Here is a 13,886-nt window from a genome sequence, read left to right on the forward strand (position 1 = left end):
GGGTCATTCTCCATAATAGTTCACATCCTAGGCCACAAAATAAGTCTTCATAAATTTAAGAAGACTAAAATCATATCAAGCATCTTTTTCCATCAAAACGCTATGAGACTAGAAATCAATTACAAGAAAAAAATACTACAGAAAACACAAGCATGGTGGAAGCTAAACAATATGCTACTTAAAAAACCAATCAGTAATAGAGGAAATCACATGAAGTAAAAAAATACTTGAAAACAAACAAAAATGGAAACACAGCAATCCAAAATCTGTGGGATGCAGAAAAAGTAGTTCTAAGATGGAAGTTGACAGTGATACAAGCCTACCTCAGGAAACAAAAAAATCTGAAAGAAACAATCTGGTCTTGCACCTAAAGTGATAGAAAATAAAGAACTAAGAAAATCCAAAGTTAGTAGAAGGAAAGAAATAACAAAGATCAGAGCAGACATAAATAAAACAGAGACTTAACAAAAAAAAAAGAGGGAGAGAGAGAAAAGTTCAATAAAACTAAGGGTTGGTTTTTTGAAAAGATCAACGAAATGGATGAACCATTAGACAGACTCATCAAGGAAAACAGAGAGGGCCCAAATAAATAAAATGAAAAATGAAAAAGGAGATGTTACAACTGACACCACAGAAATACAAAGGCTCATAAGAGATTACTACAACCAATTATGTGCCAACCTAGAAGAAATGAATAAATTTCTAGAAATGTACAATCTCCCAAGACTTGATCAGGAAGAATTTAGAAAATATTGGGTTGGCCAAAAAGTTCGTTTGGGTTTTTCTGTAAGACGTATGGGAAAACATACATCTTTTTCTGCAAGATGTAATGGAAAAACCCGAATGAACTTTTTGGCCAACCGAATATGAAGACCCCAATTACAAGTAATGAAATTCAGTCATTAATAAATAAATTAATATTAATTTACTCAATCATTAATTAATAAATTCAATCAGTAATAAAAAAAAGTATTCTTAACAAAGTCCAGGCCCAGATGGCTTCATAGATGAATTCTACCAAATATTTAAAGAGTTAACATTGATCCTTCTCAAACTATTTGGAAAATTGAAGAGGAAGGAACACTTCCAAACTCATCTTACATGGCTAACATCACCCTGAATACCAAAACCAGAAAAAGAGACCACAAAAAAGAAAATTACAGGCTGACACCACTGATAAACATATATGCAAAAATCCTCAAAAAATTAACAAATCAAACAATACATTAAAAGAATCATACACCATGATCGAGTGGGATTTATCGCAGTGACACAAGATGATTCAATACTCACAAATCAATCAATGTGATACATTACATTATCAAATTAAAAAAAAAAATGATCATCTCAATAGATGTAGAAAAAGCTTTTGACAAAATTCAACATCTGTTTGTGATAAAAACTCTCGACAAAAATGGGTATAGAGGGAATGCACCTCAACATAATAAAGGCCATGTATAACAAACCTATGGCCAACATTATACTCAATGGTGAAAAGCTGAAATCATTTACTCTGAGACCAGGAACAAGATAAAGATGCCCACTCTTGTCACTCTTATTCAACCTAGTATCAGAAGTCATAGCCACAGCAATGAGAAAAGAAAAAAATAAAAGAAATCCAAATTGGAAAGGAGGAAGTAAAACTGTCCCTGTTTACAGATGACATGAATATATATATAAAAAAAATACATATATATAAAATATGTATATACTATATAATTTATATACATATATAAATACATAGAAAATCCTAAAGACACCACCGCAAAACTACTAGAACTCACCAATGAATTCAATAAAGTTAATATACAAAAACTGTTGCATAGCTATACACTACCAATGAACTATCAAAAAGAGAAATTAAGAAAAGAATCCCATTTATAATTGCATTTAAAAGGATAAAATACCGAGAAATAAATCTAACCAAGGTGGTAAAAGTCCTGTACTCAGAAAACTATAAGACATTGATGAAAGAAATTGAAGCCACACAAACAATTGAAAAATATACTGTGCTCACGGATTGAAATAATTAATATTGTTGAAATGACCATACTACTCAAGGCAATCAACAGAGTCAATGCAATTCCTACCAAACCCCAAAGGATTCTTTACCAAACTAGAACGAGCAATTCTAAAATTTGTATGGAAAAACAAAAAGACCCAGAATAGTCAAAGCAATATTGAGAAAGAAGAACAAACCTGGAGGTAATCACCCTCCCTGATTTCAAACTACACTACAAACTACAGTAATCAAAACAGTATGATACTGGCACAAAAAAAGACACACAGATCAATGGAATAGAACAGAGTCCAGAAAGAAATGCACACTTATACGATCAATAAATCTATGACAAAAGAGGTAAAAGAGGTAAGAATACGTAATGGGGAAAAGACAGCCTCTTCAATAAATGGTGTTGGGGAAACTGGATAGCTATATGCAAAAGAATCAAGAGGGTATTATGTTGAGTTAAATAAATCAGGTGAAGAAAAAGACCAATACTGCATGATCTCACTTACATGTAGAATCTAAGAAAACAAACAAACAAACAAAACAAAATGAAAAGAGACTCATAGATGCAAAGAACAAATGGGTGGTTACTAGAAGGGAGAGAGGTGGGGAGGTGGGTGAAATAGGTGAAGGGAATTAAGAGATACAAACTCCAGTTATACAATAAATAAGTTACAGCATAAGGAATACAGTCAATAATATTTTTGTATGGGGACAGATGGTTACTAGACTTATTGTGGTGATCATTTCATAATGTATTTCAATACATACTGTACTGTATGTATTCAATACATACTGTACATACATACGTACTGTATTTCAATTAAAAAATAGCTTGCAATTTTTAGACTATTTGAATATAATGTAGATAATTCAGGTCAAGAGTCACAATATGAAAGCATAGTCTTTAAAAAAAAATGATGCTGCAAAAGAATAAAGTTGAACTCCTACTTCATACCATACACAAAAATTAAGTCAAACCAAGTCATAGACCTAAATGTAAAGGCTGAAATTATAAAATGCTTGGAAGAAAACACAGAAGTAAAACTTCATGACCTTGTGTTAGGCAATAGTTTCTTAGAAACAACATGAAAAGCACAAGCAACAAAATAAAAGATAGGTAAATCGGACTTCATCAGAATAAAACAACTTTTGTATTCCAAAAGACATGATCAAGAAAATGAAAAGACAACCCACAGAATGGGAGAAAATATTTGCAAATTGTATAACTGATAAGGGCCATATACAGACAATATATGAAGAACGCTTACAACAGTAAAAACACAAATAACAATTTTAAAATGTGCAAGGGATTGGAATAGATATTTCCTCAAAGAATAAATACAAATTGCCAATAAGCACATGAAAAGATACCCAGTATAATCAGTTATTAGGGAAATTCAAATCAAAATCACAATTCAAATCATACCCACTAGGATGGCTATACCAAAAGACAGATAATAAGAAGTGTTGCTGTGGATGTGGAGAAACTAGAACCTTCATACATTGTTTGTGGGAAAGCAAAATGGTGCAGCCATTTTGGAAAACAGTTTGGTTGTTCCTCAAAAAACTAAACAGAATGGCCATGTGACCCAGTAATTCCACTCCCAGGTATATATGTGAGAGAAATGAAAATGTATGTTCCCATTAAAATGTGTACACAAATGTAAATAGCAGCATTATCCTTATAGCCAGAAAGTGAAAACAATCCATGATAAATAGATAAACAAAATGTGGTATAACCATATGATTGAATATTATTTCAACATAAAAAGTAATGAAATATTGATACATGGTACAACATGGATGAACTTCGAAAACATTATGCTAAGTGAAAGAAGCCATTCACAAAAGTCCAATTAATGCATCATTCCTATTGTTCTCTTTATATTAAATGTTCAGAATGAGAAAATCTATAGAGACAGAAAAAGTTTGATTAACGGTGAGGGTGAGAGCAGAACAGATGGGGAGTGACTGATAGTGAGTACTTTCTGAGGTGATGAAAATATTCTAAAATTAGATAGTAGTGATTGCACAACTCTGTGAATATGCTAAAACTCACTGAATTGTACACTTTAAAATGATAAATTTTATGATTGTGAATCATATCTCGATGAAGCTGTTATTAAAATAAAAGAATCACAATAATATAGATCTGTAGTCCTTATCTAAAATGTTTGAGGGACTTCCCTGGTGATCCACTGGTTAAGACTTTGCCTTCCAATGCAGGGGGTGCGGGTTCGATCCCTGGTCAGGGAGCTAAGATCCCACATGCTTCGCAGCCAAAAAACCAAAACGTAAAACAGAAGCAATATTGTAAAAAATTCAATAAAGACTTTAGGGATGGTCCAGATCTTTTAAAGTCTTTTTAAAAGACTTTAAATATTTTTTTAATTTTTAAAAATTTTTTTAAAAAAATTCTAATAAATAAATAAATAATAAAATAAAAATAAAATAAAATGGGTGAGATGTGTTTTGGAGACTATAGAAAGGTAATATGTCCCATATCTACCATAATTACATGACACTCTTAGAGGAGTATAGGGGCAGCACATCAATACTTCACAGCAAAATCTTATCAATATTGACACTGACTAGAAAAATAAATACTATATAAGTAGTACCTTGCCATTTCAAAGATGGTTTGCCTCCAATTAGTTTGTGAAAACTTAGAAAAAAATAATTTTTCAAAACTTTTGTGTTTTGAAAATGTGAATAATGGGTATTGAAGCCTTATAATGATGATGATTAATATTAGTAATAATAATAATATCAGCAGTTTCCATTTACTGTGTTAAGCATGGTGAATGCATTATCAGAAATTCTCGTAATATTCCTGTGGGATAAGTACAATTAATCCCAACTGGGAAAACTGGGTTTTCTAATGATTAGGTGACTTTTCCAAGCATGCAGTTAACAAGGTAAGGGTAGAGATTTAAAATCAAATCTGTCTAATCACAGAGCACACTCACTTTCCTCTACAAGGAAGAGTGTGTTCAGATCATTTATCTGAGATATAGACTTTACATCTGTAAAATGGAGAAAAGAAATTGGGGGATTGTTTATATATCCCCCTCAGAGGAAAAACTGTTATAAATATAACATAAATGGGTATATCCCAAGGCAACTTTTGCTTCATGAAGTTATAAGTCATAACATTAAAGAATTTTAGGGAGTGCTGTACTTGAAAAATTTAAGAACAATTATTCTAAATACTAATCTGATCATGTTGCTCTACAGTTCAAAAATCTGAAATGGATCCTCATTGCCCACAAGATGAGAATTGCTTTGCATGACATATAATAGCCTTCTTGGCCTGGGCTAGCAGGTCTTATTGCCTCAACTCCAGCCACTTTTTTTTTCCAAATTCTGTTTCAGCTACTGAATTTCTTACATTTCCCAATCACATGACCCTACTGACAGCTTAGTGGCTTTACAAATCTTATTCTCCATGTTACCTTAGCCCCAGCCTTAACTACCTTAAATTAACAAATATCCTTCAAAACCTTGTTTCAATGTCACTTCTTCTTACAGTATTGCAGTATTAACTGATTTTTGTCTTTGGAAGTGATATTCTAAAATCTTTACATGAATTTTGTTTCTAAAGCACAGAGGTGAAAAAGAGAAAATTTGGATTATTAAATATAAAGAATAATAGATTCTTGGTTTTAACCCAAGTCCATATAAGACCAAAGAGTTGCTAGGGTAAGTAGAACATTGAAGGGCAATAACTGAGTAAATCTGGGTACCGTGAATTGAAAAGAAAGTTTCAGTCTTATACACTAAAGTCCATATATATAGTTTAGGTTAGGAGTTGCAAAGTTTTTCTGTAAAGGGCCAGATCATAAATATTTTAGGCTCTGCAGGTCAAGAGACAAAATTAAGTTATAACTCAATTTTGTCACTGTGATTTGTAGTGCTCTGAGAAGCAATGCAAAGCTACGAGAGCACCACATTTACATCTCTGTTGCAATTACTCAACACTGCTGTTTTAACACAAAAGCAGCTATAGACAATATGTAAACAAATGAGTGTAGCTGTGTTCCAATAAAACTTTAATTATAAACAATAAAGTTGGAATTTCATATAATTTTCACATTGCAAAATATCATTGTTTTGATTCTTTTCAACCATTTAAAAACATAAAAACTATTCTTGGTTCATGGGTCCTACAAAAACAAGCCAGATGTGGGTGGGTTCCAGGTCATAGTTTGCTGAGCTATGGTTTATTTTTTAATCTATTCATACTCTTGAATTACCAGGTTTCATTTCTGGCATAAATAAATCAAAAAATCACAATGTTTTATTTAAATTTACGTTGCTGTTGCTGAATTAATTTTTACATTATATATCTTCTCATGCAGTTTTTTTTGTTACATTTGAATTTTTAACTAGACTTAACGTAATTATTAAAGCCACCTCTATATTCTAGGGCTCTGAGATATATCATCAGTTTTGTTTGTTTTTTAATATACCATCACTTCTGTATTTATATTGTATCAGCTTCTTATAAATTATTGTCCTTTTTCCCCCCAAAGCAAAAAGTATGTAGTTTAGAGTTCTTTATATACTTAAGAGTGGTTTTCTGTTGCTGTGTGTGAACAAGACAGATTGCATGGAATTTTGTTTTAAACTCTAAAAATGTTGCTCTGTTGTCATCTCGTATTTAATACTACAGAAAAGAAGTCTGAGACCAGCTTAATTTTTGTTTCCTGATAATAATATGCAATTTTTTCTCTCTCTTTCTATACATATGAAAAATTTTTTCCCTTTATCATTATAATTTGAAAAAAATTTTGATATTGTGTCTCTGAGTTGTTACATCTCATATAAGAAATATCCTTTCTGCATACATTGGTCATTTTTTAGTTAATAAAACTTTTATTTCCTGTTATCTCTTTGTTTGTTACTTTTTTTCAAATGTTCTGTTCTCTTGTTTAGGAACAATTAGCTATTTTCTAATCTCTCCTTCAGAAATTCCAAATGTTCATATAATGGACTTCATCTTTCTCTCTTTTCATGCATTCAGTATTTCAGCTAGGACATTTTTTCAAGTCTATTCTCCACACATTAGATTTTCTACCGTAACATCAGATCTGCTCTTTACTGCCTCAAATATGAACTTTTAATATGTTATTGTGATAGGCAGAAATGTCCCTCCTCAAAGATGTCCAAGTCCTAATTCTTAGAACTTGTGAATATGTTACCTTACATTGCAAAAGGAACTTTGCACATGTGATTAAATGAAGAACCTCCTGGATTATCCAGCTGAGTCTTTAAATGTTGTTAAGTTTTCCTAGTTGTGGTCATAATGTATTTGACTACAAAAGAATAGTCAGAGAGATGCAATGTTGCTGGCTTTGAAGATGGAGGACGGGAGCCATAAACCAAAGAATGTGGGTAGCCTCCAGAAGCTGGAAAAGGCAAGGAAACAGTCTCTCCCAGAGCCCCCAGAAAGGAATGCATCCCTGCCAATACCTTGATTTCAGCCCAGTAAAACCTATATCAGACTTTGAAATACAGAAATTATACAGCATGAATATAAAACTAATACAGTTCTCACATTTTTCAGTTTTTTTGTCCTCTTTTTGTTTTATCTTATTCTCTTCCTAGTGTCACTTAATTGTTGCTCTTTTTATATGAAGTTCTCCTATCCATAGAGGCTATGCATTCTTGCATGTGTTAGATATCAAAAAATTCCTTCAAATATTCTTCCTTAGCTTAAAATTCTTCTCAGATTTTCACAGGTATGCCTATGAGTATTCTGCCAATTTCCTTTTCCCTGGTTTTGTGGGAATTTTTTGTTCCACTTTATTCATTTCAAATGCTGAATTTATCCAGAAAGTCCTGGCATTGAAAGAGCCTGTATAGATCATTTCTACATAGCCCAGTGTTTTCCAAGTGTGTGCATGTGTGGAGGGTGAGGGGGATGTTGAGGGAAGGAGAAGAGACAGAGAATAGAACTCTATGAACAGACAAAATGAAATCAGGAACTGGGATATTCTTTTTAAAATTATACTTAAAAAATATCTAATACACTCCTGCCCAGAAAGTTTCAGTGCTATAAACTGCTATAAGTGAATCGCTGTGAATAATGAGAATTTTCATGATACTCAAGCATATTCTTCAGAAAAAACTGGTAGAAAACAATAAATCTTCAACTCTTTCTATTCACAAGTAAGGAACTTGATGCCTGGAGACATTATAAAACCCAACAAATGATATATCTATTGCTGGAGCCAAGTCTAAAACTTTCAGTCCAGTGCACTTTCTAGCTGGTGTAGGTTATAAACTGTAATCTACAATTAGGATTTTGTCACAGGTATCCATATAATTTCTTATTCTATATCTTGCAATATTTGAATATTTTAAAATTCAAAGTATGTAAAAAATGCTTTTTGTATTAAACTATCTTCCCTTCATCTTCCCCAAAATTTTAAGTTGTTCAATCTAATTGGTCTGCTGTTTTTGCACTTTGTCCTACATAATACTACTATAGAAGAACTAAGCTACTTTATTCCTGCTTCATTCTCCATGTTTAATGGCTTGAAAACCATGAAATTGAAAAGATCCTCTCATTTACAGAACTGTCTCCACCTTCTGATTCAACACAACAGAGTTTGTTAAACCACTGAGTACAGAGTATTTATCTTTCTATTGTTAACATTTCAAAACTAAAAAGTAAGCTAAGAAGTCATCTTTTCTTTTTGATGAAAATATATACCTACTCACTATATTGTTGCAAAGATACTTAACACTTGTACCATATAAGAAAGAATTAAATGTATATAATAGGGGTGAAAAAAATTTAGCTCTAGGAGCCTATGATTCTTATATGTTCAGTAAGGATATATTCAGTCTTAAGGATATTAAATATGATGAACTATGTATTGCTATTTTCCATTAATGTAATTTTAGTCATTCTGAGAGAATACCAAAAAATAACTACATTCTAAGCAGTGTTTTTATTAAGACCTTCACATTTAGAGTCAAATCTATTGATATCAAAAACATGGTAGATACTCAATAGATGAATGGATAAAGAAGATGTGGTGTGTATATATACAATGGAATATTACTCAGCCATAAAAAGAATGAAATCTTTCCATTTGTGACAACATGAATGGGCCTAGAGGGTATTATGTTTAGTGAAATAAGTCAGACAGAGAAAGACAAATACTGTAAATTACCACTTACATGTGGAGTCAAAAAAATAAAACAAACAAATGAATATAATGAAACAGAAACAGATTCACAGAGAACAAACTAGTGGTTACCAGTGGGGAGATTGGAAGAGGTAGGGGCATGATAGGGATAGAGGACTAAGTGGTATAAACTACTATGTATAAAATAAATATGCCACAAGGATATATTGTACAGCACAGGAAATATAGCTAATATTTTATAATAACATTAAGTGGAGTATAATCTATAAAAATTTTGAATCACTCCTGTAAACCTAAAACTAATACAATATTGTAAATCAACTACACTTCAGTTAAAAAAAAAGAAAAAGAAAGAAAAAACATGGCACATATGAACAAAGACTAGGGTGAAATTTGGCCTAGTTTCATGTTTCTATATGGAGGAACTTCCACTGGAATAGTCTGGAGATGATTTTGGCATTGGAGTAGGGGAAGGAAAGCTTTCATTGAGCTGGTGGACCTCTACATTATACAATATTCAGCATCCTTAAATGTCAGGGCCCTAAAAGCCAGTAGCTTTTAAAGATATCATAATAATTTAATAACACCTCCACATATTTCAAACGGCCCAGAGGTACACTCCAGGATGAAAAACCAGAGCACTAGATTAACAGTCCTGGCCTCAGATCCCACTCTGTATTCACAGCTTCCCAACAGGGGAGTTACATGATCCGTAGCTGAAATCCTTTGGCCCATATTATTCCAATGGGTAGAGATAACCTGTTATAAACCTGTAAACACTAGGGGTTTATCTTCTTTCTCTTCCCTCTCTGCCCTGGATCATACAGACCAGCAATTCTGAGTAAGTGCATCTGTTCTTTAAACTGAAATTTTCTCTCACTGGACTAAAGTCTAGGTTCTGAGAAAGGGAGTGAAGCTAAAAAGGGGAAGGAAGTTCTAGTACTCATTTTTGGTCTCCCACTGAAAGCACTATGTCCAATCAGCTCTGTAGTAAGGAAGCAGATCTTGCCAACTCCACCTGTCTGTTTACAAATTCGAGAGAAGAGCTATTATTTATTGAAGCCCTAAAACTTTAATTCCATTAGAATTCTTGCTATAATCAGTTTGTCTTTATTCTAGTTTCTCCACTAGAAATGAAGTGAGTTGAGTAAACAAAGGAATAAATATTAAACAGTTCGAATAAAATTATAAGTGCTAAACAATCAGTGCTCCTAAATACTCTTATGTTTATTACAAAAGCTATATATTTTTCCTTTTCATTGTTTTCTCTGTCTAATGATAGTATCTACTACTGATGCCCACTTTTACTGATAAAGCTAGATAAAGGTACATTAACAAACAAAATATCTCTATTTCTAGCCTTCCATTTTAATACAGAAAACAGGAAAAGAGCCAAAGTGGAGTCAAACACAATATTTTTTAGACACGGGAAATTATAATGTTATAAAAGATGATTCATTTAAATTAAATAATTCTAGTAGCATACACTAAAAGTAATCAGTTTTTCTTTGTCCAAAATGGACTTTCATAGAAGAGAGAATTACAAAAATAAAATTTTACATTTTGCCAAAATATTTGACAATAATTTATCTTTTACTTGCTTAAATATAAGAATATTCTTTAAGAGGATGATCAAAGGGCATCTGGAATAAAATACAATTTACATGTTTTTGAAAGACAGCACCAGTTTATTGATCATTGGTAGCTCATGTTTGTTAAACACTAAAAACAGAAAAGAAAAGAAAAAGGATTCACTGAAGACCATGAACTAAGGTAAGCTACAGTGAGATGCACTGTGTAAGAAAGGAAAGAGACCCAATTCTGCTCCCAGCCAAGCAGTTTTGGATATAAATTACTCAGTCTTTGGAGTGAGGTAAGGTGGGAGAGTAATTTCCTTAACCCTCAAGAAGTTGATCAAAAACAGGTGTTCTTTATCCAAGGTCCACTTATGCTTGTAATTGTGTTTTTTTCTAAGGGGAGAATCAATAGCTTCCCTTGGCTTCTTACAATGATATATGACACCAAAAAGGTCACTCATCGTTGAATTAGAAAGTACTCTTTACCAATTCTTTCAGGCTATGAATATACTTGAGAAAAATCTAGTGATGTCAATGGAAAAAAATATATATCATGCAAGACATTTCAGGTACTAACAAGAACTAATACAGAATCAATAACAGAGATCATAGAGACAAAAAGATAGATTAAAAGTGTAATCAATAACAGTTTACATTCGTGTAGATCATTACTTTAATAACACTTTCACAACCAATTATTCCTCCTTACTTTTTAGAAATAAAGGGCACATAAGTATCTCCACTTTCCAGATGAGAAAACAGTTATGAGGGTTACTGCCCAAGGGCAAATATTTCCAAACTCTGCTACATTCCTGACTTTTAGGCCAGTCTTCTTCCCAGTGGTAACAAGTAGTACAAGCTTCCTTCTTGGGGATTTATACAGTAAACCTAGCAGAAGGAAGTAAAAGCAGACTCTTAGCTCCTTTGTATTTTCTCTCTGGAATGTTTGTTCTGCTGTAATCATTAAATATGGGACAGTGACGCAAAAGAGGGCTTTATAGGGTTAGTACCACCCTTCTCCATAATAGGGTCCGAAAGGGAGATCATATATTAGGGCATGTCCAATAATGAACTGCCTCAACTTCCTGAGAAGGTCATTGAGCTCAAACAGCAGCACCGATTAAAAAGAATTCCAGGTGGAAGAAATCAGATCTTCTATCTCCCTTTTCCTAGTCATCCACATGGACACCACGTGGGTTCAGGGATTCACCAAACACCAGGAAAAGACCCATCCCGCCCCACCATCCTGGCAATAAAGCCACCTCAGGCTGCCTGAAGCCCTTCTCTGCACATGTTTTGGTCTGCAGATACTTGTTCGTTTTAGAAGGGGAGGTGAGAAAAAATGTTGAGAAGAGTAACAAGAGAGAGGGAGGCCTGAGCGGGAACTATAGACGCAGAGATCAGGACAGTGAAATTAACAGACGCGAATTAACTGACAGCACACGGGAGCCAGCCCCTACCCTAGTGGAAGGCCTTGGGATGTGGGTGGGGCTACGGTTCTAGGGCCCAGCAGCCAGCGCCAGACACGCTGGCAGGGCGGGAACCGCGCGTTCCTTAGCAACCACGGCGGCCACGCCCACCCACCGCACTAATCCCGCGCCCGCCATCCCCACCCCCACCGCGATCTCCCTGCTCTCTGGGAAGGGTCCTTAAGTCATTACCGTACCTACTGGGTTTCCCGGGCTCTGGGTTAGTCCTCTTCCAGAGCCCCCCCTCCGCCCAGCCCGCCCAAGTGCCGCTCCCAGGGGCGGATCGAACGTCTCCTAAACGCATTGGGGGCCCACTAAGGAGGTGCGCCTGCTTTCACTCCCCGACCCCGAGCTTCCCGGGCAGGGCCTCCCCAATCCCCTCGCCCTCGCGGGACACACACACCTTAGCTCAGCCAACGCAAGGGCCAACAAACTATCTGTCCGGCTGGAAATGTTGCTGTCCACGGTCCTGTCACTCAGAGGAGGGGGCGGGACGAGCCTGCTGCACACCCCTACTCCTAGAGGGCGGTACGGAAAAGAGGCGGGGCTCGACGGAAAGGGGCGGGAGTAGCCTAAACTTGCGCTCCGATTGGTCATTCTCTCTCCCGCCTCTGCGCGGGTCCTGGAAGGAAATGCGCGGAACCTGTGGCATTTCCTTTTGACGCGATTCCCAGGCTCTGATACCTGTCTCACAAAGTGACCGTGGAAACTGAAAATAAGGACTGCGACTTGTTTTTCAATATAAAGCACAGAAATACGTTCTTTTGATTATTGAATTTTTCTCACGTAACACACATACACACATCCCCATCCACACTCTGGGGGGGCATCCTTGGATGGAAGAATGAACTGTCTGAAAACGATGTTGTTTGCAGATTCAAGCTTTTAACAGATTAATCAGTTTAGGAAAGGTGATTCCTGAAATCTGACCAACAACTAAGATTTGGAGATATGTCCAGGTACCCAGTCTTCACACCTACAAAATTGGAATGAAATATTGTTATTAGTTATTATTTGCAAAGCATCTGACAATTGAATGATTTATCTTATATAATCGTCAAAACACCCATTGTGAGATGTTATTATCCACAGCTTAAGAACAAAGAAACTGAGGCTGTGAGTGACGTTTATTCAGTCGTTCAACACATGAAAAAGTGCCTGCAGTCATTATTTTTATACTGTGATAAATTGAACTCAAATTTCTTTAAAAAAAATCATGTGACTTCCAATATAATTTTTCTTTTGCTGAAATATAAGTCACTTTTTCTAGGACAGCCCATCAAATCTTTCAAAACAAACGAACAAACAAAAGAAAACCTTGAGAAAGGAAATAGCATGCAAAAGAACTGGACAAGTATAAACAGACTAACTGGAAGATTCTCTGAAATCTCCCAAGATACCAGGGCCAGGAATTGAGTCTAAAAATGTACTTTTATTTTCTGTCCTTCTAAATCCTTTGTTGGTCTCCAGTTCCTCTTCCAGAAATAAAGGTAGAGTTAAATGAGACTAATACTCTTGACCAGATTTGCATGTGTGCAGCTTTAAAATAATAAAATCCTTTTTTGTTCTATATTATACCAATACCCAGAAGTGTTTGTCTTGTCAGATAAGGTAGTAAGAAAGAAAATAAAAACAAACAAACAAAAACAATGCCTCTGGATAAGTG

The 13,886-nt window shown here is 34.7% G+C and overlaps 1 protein-coding gene across 2 annotated transcripts in view; it reads right to left on the bottom strand.

Annotated features, from left to right (window-relative positions):
• Window positions 1-12,733, bottom strand: part of TRIQK (triple QxxK/R motif containing) — a 92,869-nt gene extending 80,136 nt beyond the window's left edge. The window contains exons 1-2 of one of the 2 annotated variants that reach the window (XM_082858527.1): window positions 12,624-12,733; window positions 11,461-11,639 (exon numbers count right to left, since the gene is read on the bottom strand). The gene's annotated coding sequence lies outside the window, so the exon portion shown is untranslated. The remainder of the gene's footprint in view (window positions 1-11,460; window positions 11,640-12,623) is intronic. The other variant, XM_082858526.1, reaches the window with a different exon arrangement.
• Window positions 12,734-13,886: the final 1,153 nt, after the last annotated feature.

Source organism: Leucopleurus acutus (genome assembly GCF_964270905.1).
Source record: "Leucopleurus acutus genome assembly, chromosome: 17".
Classification (NCBI taxonomy): domain Eukaryota; kingdom Metazoa; phylum Chordata; class Mammalia; order Artiodactyla; family Delphinidae; genus Leucopleurus; species Leucopleurus acutus.